Genomic DNA, 17,830 nt, shown 5'->3' with positions numbered 1-17,830 from the left:
TTCGGGTTTAGTTCCAGAGGAGGATAAGATAATCAGGATGAATGAGGAGTTGGCTGCTGAAATGTACAACAATAAACAAACGTGAAAATATAACAAAAGAAAAGAGCTACATTAAAGTGCATGATTAGGCTTTGCAGCTAAATTTGAGGCTCTCCTGAAACGAACACTAATTTAATTAGTTCCCTTAGTTAACTTAAAGACATTTTTAGAGATGAAAATTTTAGCTTCCAGATCAACCTAAACATTTGTTGCAAAAGAGAACTCTGGCTTAAGGCAAGATTGTACCTTTAACCTCACCAGCTTTTTTTGTCTAGGACGCCATTGGTCTCAAACTGTAGGTAGAAAAAACACGGATTACCTAGCATGGCATTTTAAATATATTAATTATTATGTTATAAATAGCTTTATCATCTCCTGATGTGCATTAAAAATGTGTAAATAGGACAGAGCGAAATAGTGAATAAGCCCTACTTTTGGAGGAAAAAGAACAAGACTCAAAATAAATGTCATCATTATTTGATAGAACACCTATAGGGTCAATTTCGTATATAAAACATTGCACTATTTAGTCCATTTATATTTATGTTGATCTTCTTACAATAAGTTTTTCATTTGACATACTTGTCTCAAGATTTTCTTTTCCTTTCTTTGGAATCAATCATTTTTTATTTAAAATGTTTCCCTCTATTTTTTCCAATTTGTTTTTGTGGTTGACTTAGAGATTACATATGCATCCTTGCATATGACAGTAATACAAATTTTGAGACTAATAAAAATGTAATGCAAGTATTTCTTTTGCCTCATTCTAACAATGCTAGGAACTTGGGGTCTACTCATTTCTCTTGCGTCATTCTTGCCATGCATTTTAATTTACATATATTTGAGGCCATATAAAGCATTACTATTAATATTTTAAGCAATGTTCATTTATATTTACCCATATATTTAAGCCCTACAATGATCTTCAATCCTTCATGCACTTGCATGTTTTTATCTGGAATCATTTTACTTCTGCTGAAGAATGTGCTTTATGTTTTCTTTCAACAATTTAAAGATGCCAATCCACTGTTTCCTGGTTTCTTCCATATTGTTTCTCCAATGAAGGCTTTTTTCTGACTGTTTTCAAGATTTTCTCTTTGTCTTGGGTTTTTGGCAATTATTCCAATGTGACCAATGCTTGATGTGATAAAATGAATGCATGGATACGAGATCCATTCAAAGTGCAAGTTGGGTCAATGGATTTGAATGTAACAGAATACAAAAAGTGTGGTGATATTCTTTCACATCTCATAATATGACAATCATTATAAAACTACCAATTTGTCAATTTTTTGTATTTATCAAAGAAAAATATCCCTAGTTATCTGAAAATATTATCTTTATCCAATTCTCCTCCGTTTTCCTACAACCTAATTGTTCGAGCCCAGATTTTCTTCATATACTTCTACCAAAATAATATATTACAAAGGATTGATTTTGGAAGCAGATATAATAATTAAGCTATCTTCTAGAAAACCAGATATGAAAGATATTTACAAAAATGTGAAGCAATTAATTATAGCATTAATTATATTTTGTTTTGGAAAATATAGTCATATTTTGTAAATATATATTATGTTACATTAACATGATGGATATATTATCAGTATTTTAAAAATGAATTGAATGCATATTTTGAATATTTCTGTCTCAATTTCTAATACATTAAACATGTATACATAAGCAATTCACCAAAAAAATTCTTTGGAGACTTCAATATTTTTAAGAATGTAAAGTTTGAAAAATACTCTTTTAGATGTGCGTACGTGTCGTCGTCTTTGTATTTATCTTGATTGGGATCCACAGAGTTTCTTGAATGTGAGGATCCACAGAGCTTCTTGATATTGTTCATCTATTTTGAAAACTTCTCAGGCATTAACTATTCTAATATTGTTCTGCTCAATTCTCTTTCATCTTTTTCTGTGATTCAAATTAAACGTACATTAGACCTTTTACTCTGTTCTACACATCTTCTGTGCTCTTTTCTGTATATTCTACTCTTTTTTTTCTCTGTGCTTCAGTTTGTATTTTTTCTATTGATTGTCTTCCATTTCACTAACCCTATCATTGGCTGTCTATTCTACTTTTATATCCATCTATTAAGTTCATAATGTTATGCATTACATTGTTCACTTTTAGAATTTCTATTTGAATCTTTTTTTTTTTTTGTGAGGAAGATCAGCCCTGAGCTAACATCTGCCAATCTTCCTCTTTTTGCTGAGGAAGACTGGCCCTGGGATAACATCCCAGGGATAACATCCATGCCCATTTTCCTCCACTTTATATGGGACGCCGCCACAGCATGGCTTGACAAGTGGTGCGTTGGTGCGCGCCCAGGATCCAAACTGGTGAACCCCAGGCCGCCGCAGTGGAGCGCTCACACTTAACCACTTGCACCTCCAGGCTGGCCCCTGAATCTTTTTATTATATGCATATATTTCCCGTTTTAGACAGTATTGTTAACTGAAACTCTTGCAACTGTGTCTTTGCATTGCACAACTCTCTAGTCTGGGGAACTATGCAAAGCAAGGACATGGATTCAACATGCACATGGTTTAGTTAGTACAGCGTCATCTAAAGTGAGGACCCCTGGTATTCCAATTATCTACTGATATGTTACACCGTTTTCTTTATTTTCCTGAATATATTATATATATTTATTTAAAATTACTTCTTTCTTAACTCTATGAATTACAACAGTAATACTCAAAATGCTAGCATGTGATGAGATAAGGAGTTTCTCCATAATGTAAATTTGCTGCATCACCGCTTAATTCAGTTGATTTTTTTTAATATCAAGAATTTCAGTGACAGAAGCAGTATATTAATTTACACTCTGTTAGCAGCTCTTTATCTTCTTGACCTTATCAATTTTAGTTTCAAGTGATGTTATGCCATTTCATATTTAGTATAAGAACCTTACAAGTATATACTTCCATTTCTCGCATCCTGACTTTTGTGCTGTAGCTATCATACAATTCACTTCTACATATTTTATAAATCTCATAATGCATAGTTATTATTTTTGCTTTTAACAGTAAATTAGTTATAAACTGATGTAAATAATAAGAACAAACATATTTTGTATTTTGTCAGGTAGTTACCAATTCAAGTATCATATTTTTTTTTCCTGAATAGCTTTAGTCAACATTTTTTATGATGCAGATCTTCTGTTGGTTAACTGTTTCAGCTTTTGTGTATCTGAAAGCTTTTAATTCACCTTCAGTTTGAAAGATATTTTCACTTGTTCTAGAATTTTAGGTTGGTAGTTTCTTTTCTTTCTACTGTTTGAGGATATTTAAAGATATTTATCCACTGTATTCTGGGTTGTATTTTTTTCAGCAGGAGCTCTGCTGTCATGCTTACTTCAATTCCTCTGTGCATATATATCACTTTTCTGTGATCCTTTTAAGATTTTACTCTTTAACACTGGTGTTAAATAATTTGATTATGATGTGCCATGTTGTAATTCTTTTCATATTTAATATGCTATTTCATTGAGCTTCCTGGATCTATGGACTAATAGTTTCCATCAAATTTGTTGTTGCAAAAACAAATTTTTAAAACAATAAAACAACTTTTATATTTCAAAATTGTTTATTCAAAGTTTTTATAACCCCTCTGTCCTCAGGGACTCCAATTATATGTATATTATGCTTCTAGAAACAGGCCTTTGGTGCTCTCATTTTTTTTTATCCTTGACTTTCATTTGGATAGTTTTTATTGCTTCAAGCTCATTAATTTTGTCTAACTGGCTCACAATCTTATTTTTTAAAATCTCAGATGTTGTCATTTTCATCTCTGAAAGTTTGATTTGGGTCTTTTTTTTTATCTTCCATGTCTTTATTAAACATAGTCAATGTTTCCTTTAGTTTCCGGAAATTATAGAATGAGGTTATAATAACTGTTTGAAAATCTTTGGCTGCTAATTCTTTCCTCTGTGTAGTTCCTGGGTTGGTTTCAATTGATTTATTTTTCTCATTATGAGTCAGCTTTTGCTGTTGCCTTACAAGCCTGACAATTTTTGATTGGATATCAGATAGTTTATTGTCACATTCTTGGGGTTTGAATGTTTTGTATTCTTATAAATATTCTTATGCTTTGTTCTGGGAAACTGGATATTTTTGTAATCCTATGAGTGTTCTTGAACTTTGATTTTTTTTGTGTCTGGTTTAAAGTTTTATCAAGTGGAACCAAAGCAACATTTTTTCTAGGAATAGTTTCCCCTTCTGTTGAGGCTTAATCTTCTGAGGACTCTGCACAATTCCCTATGAATTATGAGGTTTTCCACTATGGTGGTTGGGAACAGGAACTATTCCTGATTCTGTGTGAGATTTATAATTTTCCTTCAGGTGGATTTTACTCAGTGATGTGTAGTTTTCTTCTATACATGCATTAGTGTTGTTTAGCTGATGCCTTGAAGAAAACTCTCATGAGACATTGGGAGTTCTCTTTCTGTGCAGCTGGTCTTCTCTTTGGTCCCTTGTCCTGTGAACTTGTGTCACTTTGGCATCCCTGGACTCATAGCGACATCTCCTTAACTCTTGAGATCATTGAGCTTCACTTGAGCTTCACTTCCCTCACCCCGCACTGAGGACTGGAAACTCTTTTCAAGCAATAAGTTGAGACAGTTTTAGGACTCTCCTTGTTAGTTTTTGTCTCCTTGAGATCACTGCCCTTCATTGCTTAATGTCCAATGTGTTGAAAACCATTATTTCATACATATATGGTCTGATTTTTACTTTTTTCAGACAGGAGGATAAATCTGGTTCTGTTACTTTACTTTGACCAAAAACAGAAATGCAAAACCTTTTTGTTTTTCTTTCCAGAATTCTGAAGTGTACATTATATCCGTATATTCAATATGAATGAGCAAAGCTGCAATTTAAAATAAAAAATAAAACTATGGAATATTTTCTCAGTATAACAGTATTTCATTTTGTGGTGAATTATTATAATTTCTTAAATGATATCTCTGTGAGAGGAACTTGAGAATTTAAATGAAACTTCATTGAAGATGCATTTACCATTATATTTTGAATTTTGTTTATGGTAATTTTATATAAAGTAATGATCAAACCTAATGACATGCTTCTATGTATTTACTGTATATATTGCTTTTCTTAAGGCAGTTTTAAAACTCTCATCTTGCTTTACATATAAGAAACATGTAATCATTATGATTATTGATTAAAAACACACCCATTGGTAACAACTAGCAAATATTTGTTCACTGATTAGTAGAAGCTATTAAGTAAAAATGGAAATAGCAACAATAAAAAGGCTAAGGATAGTAAAAAGACTCTGGATGGGAAATATGCTTTAATTCATTGGAAATTGAGATGTGAAAATAGCAACTTAACAGAAAGATTTGGATACAATCCTTAAGGTTGAACAGAAAATAAGTTATAAAGCAGTTTCCATTTGCTCTTCATGCAGCTATGAGTGAAAAATTAAGAAAAAATGTGAAAAAAAACCCCAAACAGATTATTCATTTACTTCCCGACTATTAATCCTTATCCATCTGTTAAAATATGAAAATAGAAGTGTTTCCAGAAGATTAGCATATATTTTTGGCATTTTGGACTAATAAACATCTGAAAATCAAGTCATTTTCATCATCCACAAGAAATACAGTGATTGAATATTTTCCTTGCATGTCAATTACAGTGTATTTACATTTTAACATTGTATAAAAGATAAATGAACCTAAGTTCATTAAAAAGTAGGTTATATACACACACAAATTTTTGAAACTTATATCTGATCACTATTCTAGTTTTATACATTTTAACAGAAGTCCATTAGCAAGGTAATAGTTTATTAAATACATGGTCCTTGAATATAAACAGTAGTTTTGACAAATTTTATAGAAAAACCTACATTCTAATCATAGGAAAAATTTAATCCTCTTAGAACATTCTTTAACTGATTAGCTTTATCATTCAGCATTGCTCAAAACAATCCCTGATGTTTGCAAATTTATACAAAATATATTCTGCTTACATCTGACATAAAGAATAACTAATTTAAAATATAATATATGAAAGATGTAAAACACTAGCTGGTTATTAGTTTAAGAAAGATACTCTGCCCCCTCCCCATTTTTCTGTGCTTTTTCCATAGTCTATGGGCATTAGAGCCTAAACTAGTTGAATAGGCTAATAAAAATAACAAGAAATCAAGCCCAATGTCAACCCCAGGAGAGACAGGAAGGGCATACCAAGTGAGATGCCAGGTATCATCAATGCCCTTTCCCTCACAAAACTTGTTCAAAGGGACAGAGTCCAGTTGATACAAGTGGACAGTAAATATAATGCCCTTGCAATTGTTTCCTTGTCCTCTAACCATTGCCAATCACCTTTTCTGGAACAATGTATTGTTGTTGTCTTTATTATTTGAGGTACATCTCAAACTTCCCTCTTTTTCTCTTTTTCTGTAAATCCTAATAGCATATCATCTCTGTATTACTTTAATGATCTATTGTATCAACAACTTTTTTCCATTTCAATCAATCTCTGCAATGATGCTTGATTACTTGAATTAAAATAGTATTTCCATGATATTCCCTTTAAAATATCTACAGTGGTCATTTTCTAGTGTATTGAATTTTGTCTTCTGTGTAGGAATCTCAAATTTTAAAAAGTTATTATTATTTTTTTAATCATCTGGGTCTACTCTTGTGACTCATCAGAATTTAATCTTCCTTATCTCTAAAATACTCCTTCTACTTACTTGAAAAAATGAGTACATTCCTTTACACATTCTCACTTCTGCAGTGTGGCTTATGATGCTTCTTCTATTTGGGATGCCCAACATGATATCTGAAACAAACCCAGTCCATACCTTAAAGAGTCTTACTTATTTGTTAAACCTCAAGATTTTAACAAACTAGGCCATCCAAAAGAAATGTAATGTGAACTATGAGTGTAATATACAGAGAAAATACATAGGATGGACATATAGGCCAAAAAGAGATTTCACAAAGAATGTAATCTCTAATTTAAAACTTGATACATGAGCAAGATAAAAAAAGAAGATCTATGCCCTAAACAGTGGTGCAAGCACCCTGATGTGAAGATACGTGTATGTTCAGGCATCTGTAAGTAGTTCACTATGGTTAGAACACAAAGCATAAGGTGATAGTTTAGGACTTCTTGCAATTACCCTAAGAAAAGGTATACGCTAGGTATAGAAGGTTAAGATAGTTAATAAAATCAAATTGTGGCTTAAATATTGGGTATGAACTGCAATTTGGGAAACATTTCTAGGGGTCATCTTATCCTGACACTGCATAACTGTGATTATGTTTTTATTGACATTTTTAAGAATGGATCCATTGGGTTAAATGTGGTAGATTTTTAGCCTGTGGGCCATGGCAAGGTATTATCAGATTTGAAGTATGGAAAATACTACTTAGAAGTAGTAATATTCGTTAGAATTTTGTCATAGAAGATGATGATGGTCTGTCAACTAATTTATTGCCAGTGGGAAAAGAGGATCACTAAATTGATTTGAGAGAAATGAAATGTTAGAATCTTGTGGATAATAGACTCATTAATAAAACGTGATGGATTGAATTTTGCTGCCTGTTACCAGGGTGATGGTAACAGAGAAAAACACTGATAAATGTATTAGAGAAGACAGCAAAGCTTTAGTCACGAGCAACTGAGTGGGCCTTGTGAATTATTAGGCAACGTGGAAGGAACATACAGGACAGTAAGGGGTTGATGAACATCTAGATACTGAAATTGAGTAGCCTGTAGGATGTCCAAAGGTAGAACGTCAACAAGCAAGGAGATAAGTAGGTTTGCCAGACATTACTAATTTAAGATATAACTTTGAAAAAAAATCATCATTTGAAGCCAAGTCACAAATAAGGATGTAATTTATAATTATGTGCATGGGAAAATTTCCAGGATTTTGTATTATGTGATTAAAGGAGAATTAAATGATTGAAGAATGATTCAGTATGATTCTGTTGACATAAAGCCAAGATCCAAACTTAAATCACCTGTATTTATATTATGCTAGATGATTAAAGAAGGAAAAGTACAGAATTGTTAGTTATCGTTTCCTCTGGGATAATTTTTTTTAAATGGAATAATTTTTAAAAAATTTAAAAATATGGAAAGGCTAAGGAGAACCTTCACTTTTAATTCAATGTACTTCTTTTTTTCTTTAGAAACAATAAAATATAATTTGCTTTAGCAAAAATTGTTTATTTGAAAGGGGAAGATGTAAAAAAATTTAAAAACATTAAGTATAATACAAAGTTTGAGAAATGGGTAAATATATTATGAAGGCAAAGGAGAAAGTATGGATTCCAACTGGTTTATTTCAAAGATCTATTACAATAGTCATTAAAGTAGGCCTTAAAGACAACTCTTTTGGATTCTGTATCACTTCTCCTTCACTCTCCATCTCGTCCTCTTTCTCTTTCTATTTCCATTTTTTACCCCTTCATAAGATCCCCAAAGCTCTGCTCCGAGTGAAGATGGAAAACAAATAGGAACACAGACCACACAGTGTTAGAATGACTGCTCATTCTTGAATAAGCCAAAGTCACTCCTTCTGATGAACTAATTAATTCTATCTCTTAGAGAATATAGAATTCCGTTACAAATCGCATCTTTTGTTTTCCTGAAAATAACAATGCTTTTGATTCTATCTTTTCTGAAGAGGTTCTTATTTGGCATTGTAATCTTAGCAAATTTATAGTCTAAGATTGGTTTGTCAATTTGACTACTTTAGATGCAACAAGCTAAAAGTGTATAAACATAGACTGATGTTCAGCTACTTAATTCTTAATTACCTCTATCATAGGAGCAAAATAGAGTAACAAATAGAAAGAATAATGTACAATGATGAACACAAGGAGACCAAATTTTGTTTTATTCTCTTTTCCGACGTTTTAAATTTGAGTCAATTATAACTTCATAAGAAGTTTCCAGGAACTTTATTCCCTGGCTTAAAATCGGTACTCCAAAGAAATTCTTTCTTTTTAAAAAATTCCTGCCATTAAACAAGCAATTTCATAAGATTGGTATCAACTTGGTTTTTTCTAATCTACAAAGCAACTGCTGTCAACCTTTCAACGTTTACTGAAAATAACCCTTCATCAGAGCACCTAGATTCATACACAATACTATTTCACCATTAAGTTTGAAGACTTGATTCCATGTGCCTGTGCGACTCTGAAATTTCCTACTATTTTCCAACCTTTTAGTGATTTAGGAGAAAGTAGAGTAGCAACTAAAAAGTCACACTCAAAATGAATGCTTTTCTTTCTTTGTCTTTTAAGAGATGATGAGAATTCTACCACATTGAAAAAAAGTGAGAAGCCCTTCTCCTTAGCTTCATGAAGATAGCAGAGAACCCATAGAATCTCCAATGAAAGCATTTTACAGGATTGCCAGGAAAAAATATATTGCTAGGATAATTTTAAAATGATCTTAAGGAAATGAAACTGTGTAAGTTAAGGTAGATTTGCCTTCCTATAGCTTTGTGTAGCATATTGCTCTTTGGGGTATATAAAAATGTCCTTGAATATGGGCTCATCTTTATTTTATGATATATACTTTGCAGTTTCCCAATAAAGCTTGAAATCAGGGTCGGTACAACCTGTTATAAAAATATGACAGTAGAGTTGCAAACATGTTAAATTGTGTAGAAAATAATTGAAAAAATCATATTTAAAAAACAATATTTGGAATAGGAGAGAAAAATATATACAGCAAACAAGTCTTAAAATCTAAGTGTTTAAAATTAAAGGATCTTTATAAAAGGTATTCACAAGAAAAAAAATCTTGATTCAAGTCTTGCATCATTATTCACTAGACTCTCATGTAAAGAAAACAAAGATACTTTAAACTAATTTTCTAGAATTGGGAATTAGTAGTATATTTATTCCAGAAATTTTTCAATTAAAAGGATCTACTTGATAAAATCACATGAGAAATCACTGATTCATATGTGAATTTGGCAAGTTGAAAATCATGTATTTGTTTCTTACAACTTAATTTTTTAGATTGCAAAGATGAGAGTATAGAATTATCAAGTAATACTCCAGTAGTATTCTCTGTTTGGGGAAGTAAAACACCCGTGATAGCTTGGTAGGAGGCCCATGTTTTGTCTCTGATCTCTCCACTGTCTCTATTCTAAATTTAAAGAGGATAGTTTCCTCTGTGATTTCTTTGCTTCATTTTGTTCTATTCGTACTGCTCTGATGTAGTTTACTGGCATTATAGTATTCAAAGAGATATACAGATTTAAAAAATACATTTATTTTAGATAGTACAGTGAACATTATGTAACATTAGTACGTTAAATGCAAATTATGTTGTTACAACCTAGAGTCCTTCTTTTAAGTCAAGCCTGCCTCCTTCCTGAGAAATGAGGTTTCTTTACCAAGTTCTATATCTTATCTGTCTCTCTTGTTCTTGATGGTGCAAAGCATTTGTTTGCTTCCCTTGGAAGAATCCATTATGTTTGCTGGTAAGCACAATATCAAGTACATGTACCATGCCAAGTGTCTGCCTCACTCTAGATCTTGTGTGTTTTTCTCGTATGAATGTTTAAAGCTTCTCAGGACTCCCCAGACATTCTCTCTTGTCCTTACTCAACTAAATTTTAGTTTAAAATTTATTTAATATCTTCTCCCTCTTAAAGTGTCTGAGACAAAGCTTTCCATTTGGTTAACAGCGGTCTCACAATATTTCTTAGGTTCATCGCATATGAATGTGTACAAGATCACTGGATGTAGACAAGATGACTCTTTGACAGGACAGAATGTGGAAAATATAATTTCTATTTTGTTGCAAGATGTGATTTCACAGTAAGAAAAATGTAAAATATTATAATCTTTTAATTCTTAAAATGTACATATTTCAGATTGGTAAACTGATTCAAACCCTTTTTCATATTCAAAAATGGTTTACAGGAAAGACACTAATTTTGTTAATGCTGTATATTATATTACCAAACTTTATAATAGGCATGTAAGACACATACCCAGAGCTTTATACTCCAGCAAATTTGCACAAGAAAATAGAAACACTTGATGTTAATTAACTATGTAAAGAGGATTAAACAGTGCTGAGAAATAACCTTTGCCTTAATCAGTAGTAAATGTATTTAAAATGTTTAAAAAAAAGGAAGGATAATGATAAAATCATTTTTGCTAAAAGGGATATTAAGAAAAATATTTTGATTCTCTAAATTCTATGGGCTATATGCTTACAGGTGGTCATTTAATTATTGGAGAGGCAGCTGTGAAAATGGCCCCCAGAAGGAGTGCGGATTTATCTTTATGCATATTGAGTAGAAAACTTAGCTTAGGCTTTTAAAATATATTCCTGCATGAAAAGAAAAGACCTGGTAAACTGTGCAAGTGTGGCTTAGGTTGCTCCGGTCCATGGGCAGATGCTAAGCAAGAAGATTAGGTACTGCATACACAGGAAACCCGTGTGGTTGAGGGAGGAGGCGAGGAGCTGTAGATACTGCCACGTGAAAGGAAATTTCTTGAGTATTTTATGAGTGATAAAAATCACATTGGATAATTATCCACATTGATTTTTGAAGAGTCCAAAAGATTCATTTGTAAACACTCTTCATTTCAACAGAAACCTTACATTACCGCAAGGCATGTCACACTGACACATTGTTTCTGCAGAAGCCAGTGGCGTAAACTGAGGTAACTACAGAAACAAGTATTCTAATATAACCTTAGTCCATCTGGACTTGTGAGATAGTTTTCAGTTTTATTAAGCTTTTATTAGAACTATGACAACTGTCCCAATCTATTTTCAGAAGCTTGTCTGTCCAGTTGCTTATTAATTTTATCAGGGAAAAAGTGCTGATAATGTTCAAAATGACCAAAGGCTATTATTTTGTAGAAGATTGTGGATACCAAAAGTATCTACAACTTTCTACCATGGTAACTTTCTACCATGCTTATTGAGCTATACTTTCTCATCTTCTTCTAATGGAATGCAATACGTTCCACAATGTGTTGTACCTCTTTTACACATATTTACGTGTTTTTCAAATTGTTCTTAGGATACTCTTCCTCCCCACAATTATGTAGTTTCTCATACTCACTTCATAATCTACATTAATGATTTTGACATAAATTTGATCAATACCAAAATCCTTAGACCTGATAATATCTCATAATCTAAGCATCACAGAAATATTTCTGTACATCAAAAAGAAACAGTGGCTTTGTCCTAATGGCTAAGCAATAGTTTAGAATTTATTCTTTAATACGGGTTTAATAAGTGAGTTTTTTTGTGTATGTGAGGAGGATCAGCCCTGAGCTAACATCTGCCAATCCTCCTCTTTTTGCTGAGGAAGTCTGGCCCTGGGCTAACATTCATGCCCATCTTCCTCCACTTTATACGGGATGCCGCCACAGCATGGCTTGCCAAGCAGTGCATCGGTGCTCGCCAGCGTGCACAGGGATCGGAACCAGTGAACCCCGGGCCGCCGTAGCGGAGCGCGCGCACTTAACCGCTCGCGCCACTGGACTGGCCCCAAGTGAGTTTAATTTTTGAAAAGTTGTTGAATATTAATGGCTTAGTTTCTTCACATTTAAAATCAGAAAAATTTTTGTTGTGGTTAAGAGTGGTTTAACTGGTGTTGAACTTGATAAAATATAAAGGAGAATTTTCTGAAGAGAAGATGGTAGGTAACTTGTACTCAGAAAATTTTCATGGCCATGTAAGGTAATAGCTTCATTTTCTGACATTAATATTGCTCTACTCAGTTTTTTAACAGTAAAATCAAAATTGCTGCTTTGAGTCTTGACGTATTTTGAAATAGTTTAACAAAATTTACTAAGATTTAATACTTAGTCTTCAGACTGTCAAGACATTATAAATGCAAATTTAACAAAATTTTTACAGTTTGAAGACTATGCAGAAGTATCAAGCCATTTCTAAAATAGGAAAAAATTTCATTTTAGTATTATGAATGCAATACTATGATTTGGGGCTTTACTTGGATTCTATGGATAGGAAACATAATTACGTTAGTAATATTATTTACTGCCTAAACAGTAAAACAAAAGGAAACCCTACGCTATTATAACATTCTACTAGCATTATATAAAGTTCCAATACTCATTTGTGATATTTTAGTAGACATCCTAATATTCTGTTACTGAATTGCCTTAATAGCATCACAGTCTGTGTCCTATTACTGACTTCCATGAACAACAGGAGACAATTGGGTTTTTGTAATGCCGTCATAGATCAAAGGGGTTTATCATATAAATTGCTATCCATAGGACTAGATGATTCTGATGAGATTTACCTCATTTATTTTTAAGAAATAAGAAAATATCAGTAGACTTCACAAAGCGTAATTAAAATACTAACTGAAAATACTGTGCTAGATATGTACTGCCTGTCATCTCACTTTTTCAGCGTTCTGTCAGTATTTTAAATATGTCTTGCCAAGGATACAATAGCAAGACAATGCCTCTGTGATCGTTATACCCAATGTTGTAGATCAAATGTTTAGAAATTCCCCTCTTTGTATTATAAAAATAATTAAGAGTAAGTGAATGTAGAGTTGGTTTATTATGAAAGTTGATAAAGACATTAGCAAAAAATTCACAGAGACATTAATGTACGTAATTAAGTTTTCTACGTGGTTTTATAGGTCGAATTAACTGTACCTATTAACTCTTTCTGGCACTATTCACTGTGTTAATCTTACATTATACACACTAGTTCCTGCCTGTCTGAAATAATGCAACTTCATATGAACCAAAGATTAATTTAGACAGTGAAATAATTATATTTCTTATAATTTTTGGTTTTATTTATTTATTTATTTTTTGTGAGGAGGATCAGCCCTGAGCTAACGTCCATGCTAATCCTCCTCTTTTCGCTGAGGAAGACTGGCCCTGAGCTAACATCCGTGCCAATCTTCCTCCACTTTATGTGGGATGCTGCCACAGCATGGCCTGACAAGCAGTGCGTCAGTGTGTGCCCGGGATCTGAACCTGGGCCGCCAGCAGTGGAGCGCGCACTTAACCACTATGCCACAGGGCCAGTCCCTATAATTTTTGTTTTTAAACCTTAGTTTCCTGTCAGAAAGAAATGAAGAAAATAAATCTAAGTTATATTGTTTGTAGTCAAAGAAAGTGAAATCAGTCAAAATTTGTAACCATTTTAAAGTATATAAAATTAATTGTGCTTAATCAAATCCATAATACTACTAGTCCCTTTTATAGCTGTATTCAGTAATGTGACTTTAGATTCTACTTATTATAGTACAAGGACATTGCAATTTTATTGGAGTTGTAAATCAAAGGGAATTGTTCTCCTATAGCACCAAAAGAATAACAGATTTGTTTGGCTGGTAAAAGAATCTCTTGAATTTGCTATCAACCAAATATGTAAAATTTTATCACAAATGTCATCAAATTAAAGGGAACAGAAAGTTATCAGCCCAAGAACCAAGATGTTTTACCCTTGCTTAAAATTGTTACATTAATCAGGACATTATACATTATAAAATGTGCATTCAATTTTCAGGCTTACGATGAGGACTAGACAAAAGCTGCACAGAATATCAAGTACGTAAGTACATATATATGGACGAAATATGTCCTTACTGCCGTTTTCCACAACGTATTTTTGTTTGTTTATTTTTTTGATTTAATTTTGTTTTCATAACAAGCTATGAAATGGTCATACCTTTGAATTCTCTAAGCTGATGCTAGCACACATCTTTTTCCCTTAAAAGTTTCCCCACAAAAAAATAATGTTTTTCATTAGACCAATTGTGGACTTCTAGTTTTCAGAAGAATTAGATGAATTTTAATGTGCATATATTTTTCTTTGTAATTTATAAATGAACCTTTCGTATGTACAGAGTATGGACCTAACATAAACCATATTACCAGTTGTTAGTATTTTAATATTCTGATATATTATTGAAGTACAGATAATGCAAACAGTAAATCTCAATGTTTTATCTTCAAAACATGTTTCACGTTTGCATTTGAATTCCTTCTCAGATTGTTTACTTAAAAGCAAATGCTAAAGCTCCCTGGGAGGATAGGTGTTGTTTTCAGCCCCTCCCCAATCCTTCCTTGTAGCATGGAAAGCCATGGAGGAAAGGAGCTGAATCTGATACGGTTCAGCTAAAGCTGAATTTTCCCTTATGAGATCTTATTGGGAAACAATTGCAGAAAATTTTTTTTTCTTTAAACTTAAGGATTTAAAACCACTTTGAAAAGCTAGTAACTGATTAGGCAAAATGAGTTTTATTGAATAAACGCGAAAGAAAAGGCACAAAAATGACTCCTCCTAATTGATATTGAATAAGTAATATATTCAAGACATTTTTATTAAAATCTTTTGTCAAATTTCTTGTTTTAAGATCAAATGAAAGATACCTCCATGCCTCTTGAAGGATTTTTTACTTTATTTAATGAATAATCATACTTCCACCTTTATATAACATGCAAAATAAAACATTAAATATATGGGGCATTGTTTTTTATTTAATGAAACAATAAGAAGCAAAATGTTTCCTAAAAATGTGATGATCAATCTCATTTAAAATAAGATAAATGGAAATTAAAGCTGTTACATATGTAGTAAGCAAAATAATGCCTTTTGCCCCAAAGATGCCCGTATCCTAATCCCTAGATTCTGTGAATATATTCAGTTTTATGGCAAAGGGGAACAAAGGCTGCAGATAGAATTAAGGTTGCTACTCAGCTGACTTTAAGATAGGCAGATTACCCAGGATTATACATACAGATCCAGTTTCATTGCAAGAGTACTTAAAAGTAAAAGAAGAAGACAGAAGAGTGAATTGGACTGCTGAAGAAAGGCACAGAGAGATGCAACATTGCTTATTGAAGATGGAGGACGGGGGCTGTGAGTCAAGGAGTGTGGGCATCACCTAGAAGCTGGAATGGGCAAGGCAACAGATGATTCCCTAGAGACTTCAGAAAGGAATGCAGCTCTGCTGGCACTTTGATTTTCTTTTAGCCCAATGAGACCCCGGTTGGACTTCTGAACTACAGAACTGTAAGGTAATAAATTTTTGTGTGTTTAAGCCACTAAGTTTGTGGAAATTTGTTAAGGCAATACGTCATACTTTTTGTATCACCCAAAAAATAAAATGGACAAAACACCGTGTAAACCTATATATAGTGTATATGTATGTGTGTATATATGTGTGTGTGTGTGTATATATATATATAAAATATATGTATAACGTAATGTGAACTGGCAAAAACTTTAGTTGAGTCAATTTGACAATATTGTTCAAAATTTAAAATATGTCCTTTGTCTCTCTCTACTCCCATTTCTGGGAGTTTATCCTAAAGTTATATTTAGTATAACTTAGTATAAAGTTATATTTAGTATAGAAGACGATATATGTGCAAAAATATTGATTTAAGAAATTTTTTTAAGCTTAAAAAATCTGAAATAACCAAATATAAATCGAGATAATTGCTTTAGGTGCCTTTGTGTTTGTGTGAGTATATTGCTTTCATAGACTGTAACAGCTATAGCTTTGAAGAAAGACATCTTGGCAGATAGAGATAGAGTTGGGGGTTAATTTGTTTCAAAAGTGTACATTTTTGAAAATTTGAGTATTGTATCATGTGCATAAACACCTTATTAGAAATGAGTTAGTGAGTTTAAAAATCAATACCTTATAAATTTCGGGACTAGTGGATGGTGCTTTTTTTTAAAAGGATACAGAGGTGTGGGTGACTCAGAAGCTTCAAGTATAGTTGCTTTTCTAACTCTAGCCCTTCTAACTCTAGCTCTTCTAACTTTTTGTTGGGGCTAAACAGCTTTTCTGACTTAGAAATGAAATTGCAACAACAGTTTTCTTTGTTACAAGATTAGTGAAAAAACATGAGTAAACAGCAAATAGAAGACTTTGTAGAACAGTTGATGACAGTCTTGTTTTAAACATACAGAAGTCACTGGTACTCTGGTTGCCTTTCTAATGGTCAAGACTTCAGGTGTATAAGGATAAACAATTAGAATAAAGATCCCACCCTAGAAAGGACTTGTGCTGAAAGTGAAGTGGATTTTTCTTCCCTGGGATTTCCAAAGGAGATGACCATATGGGTAGATCACTTTGAAATGTGCTGTAGGTATGGTGAGAAAAATTATCTATTTACAATTGCTTCTTTTTAAAGGCAGATGGGAAGAATGGGGACTCTCCCAACAAATCAGTTGTGTTTTAGTAGAGCCACATTAGACTACCCCTCTGGCACTTCCTCCAATGAAGAAAGTTGTAACAAAGAACCTCAGATAATTCCTGAAGTCAGCAATCCAAAGAGTGTTTATCAGGTTGAAAACTTGAAACAACTCTTTTAGTGCTGGTTCCAAATCTCCCACAAAAAGAATATGGCAATGGCCATATGGGCCTCCTAGGAAATGCTTATGTGTTCTATAAGAAGCCTAAGGGTCATAGGCCTGCTGCTATACACAGGAGTGGGCAGGTACCACTGGGTCAAGACAAACTGATAATATACAGTGGCTGGGCATTTGGTGGGATAGAGCTCAGAGGAACAGTTTTATTTTCTTTAAAATGAAAATGAGTCTAAGGTTGAGAGGCCTGTGAAACGGAAAAAACAACCTCAGTAGGGACTATGGTGCGTGATGGTGAATCCTCTCATACAGTTCATGACTATGTTCTTAGCTGTACTTTTAATTCCTATTTAATTCTTTATGAAGTTTTATGTAATATTAATGAATGTACCCAATAAGGTAATAACAGAGTGAAGATATTGATC

General features: G+C 32.8%; 1 pseudogene; it reads left to right on the top strand.

The window, feature by feature from the left end:
* Positions 1–14,595: 14,595 nt before the first annotated feature.
* LOC131409734 (protein BTG4-like) lies at positions 14,596–17,561 on the top strand (annotated as a pseudogene).
* The last annotated feature ends 269 nt before the right edge of the window (positions 17,562–17,830 follow it).

Source organism: Diceros bicornis, chromosome 1 (assembly GCF_020826845.1).
Source record: "Diceros bicornis minor isolate mBicDic1 chromosome 1, mDicBic1.mat.cur, whole genome shotgun sequence".
NCBI classification, from domain to species: Eukaryota; Metazoa; Chordata; class Mammalia; order Perissodactyla; family Rhinocerotidae; genus Diceros; species Diceros bicornis.
This window is presented reverse-complemented; position numbering and strand designations above follow the sequence as displayed.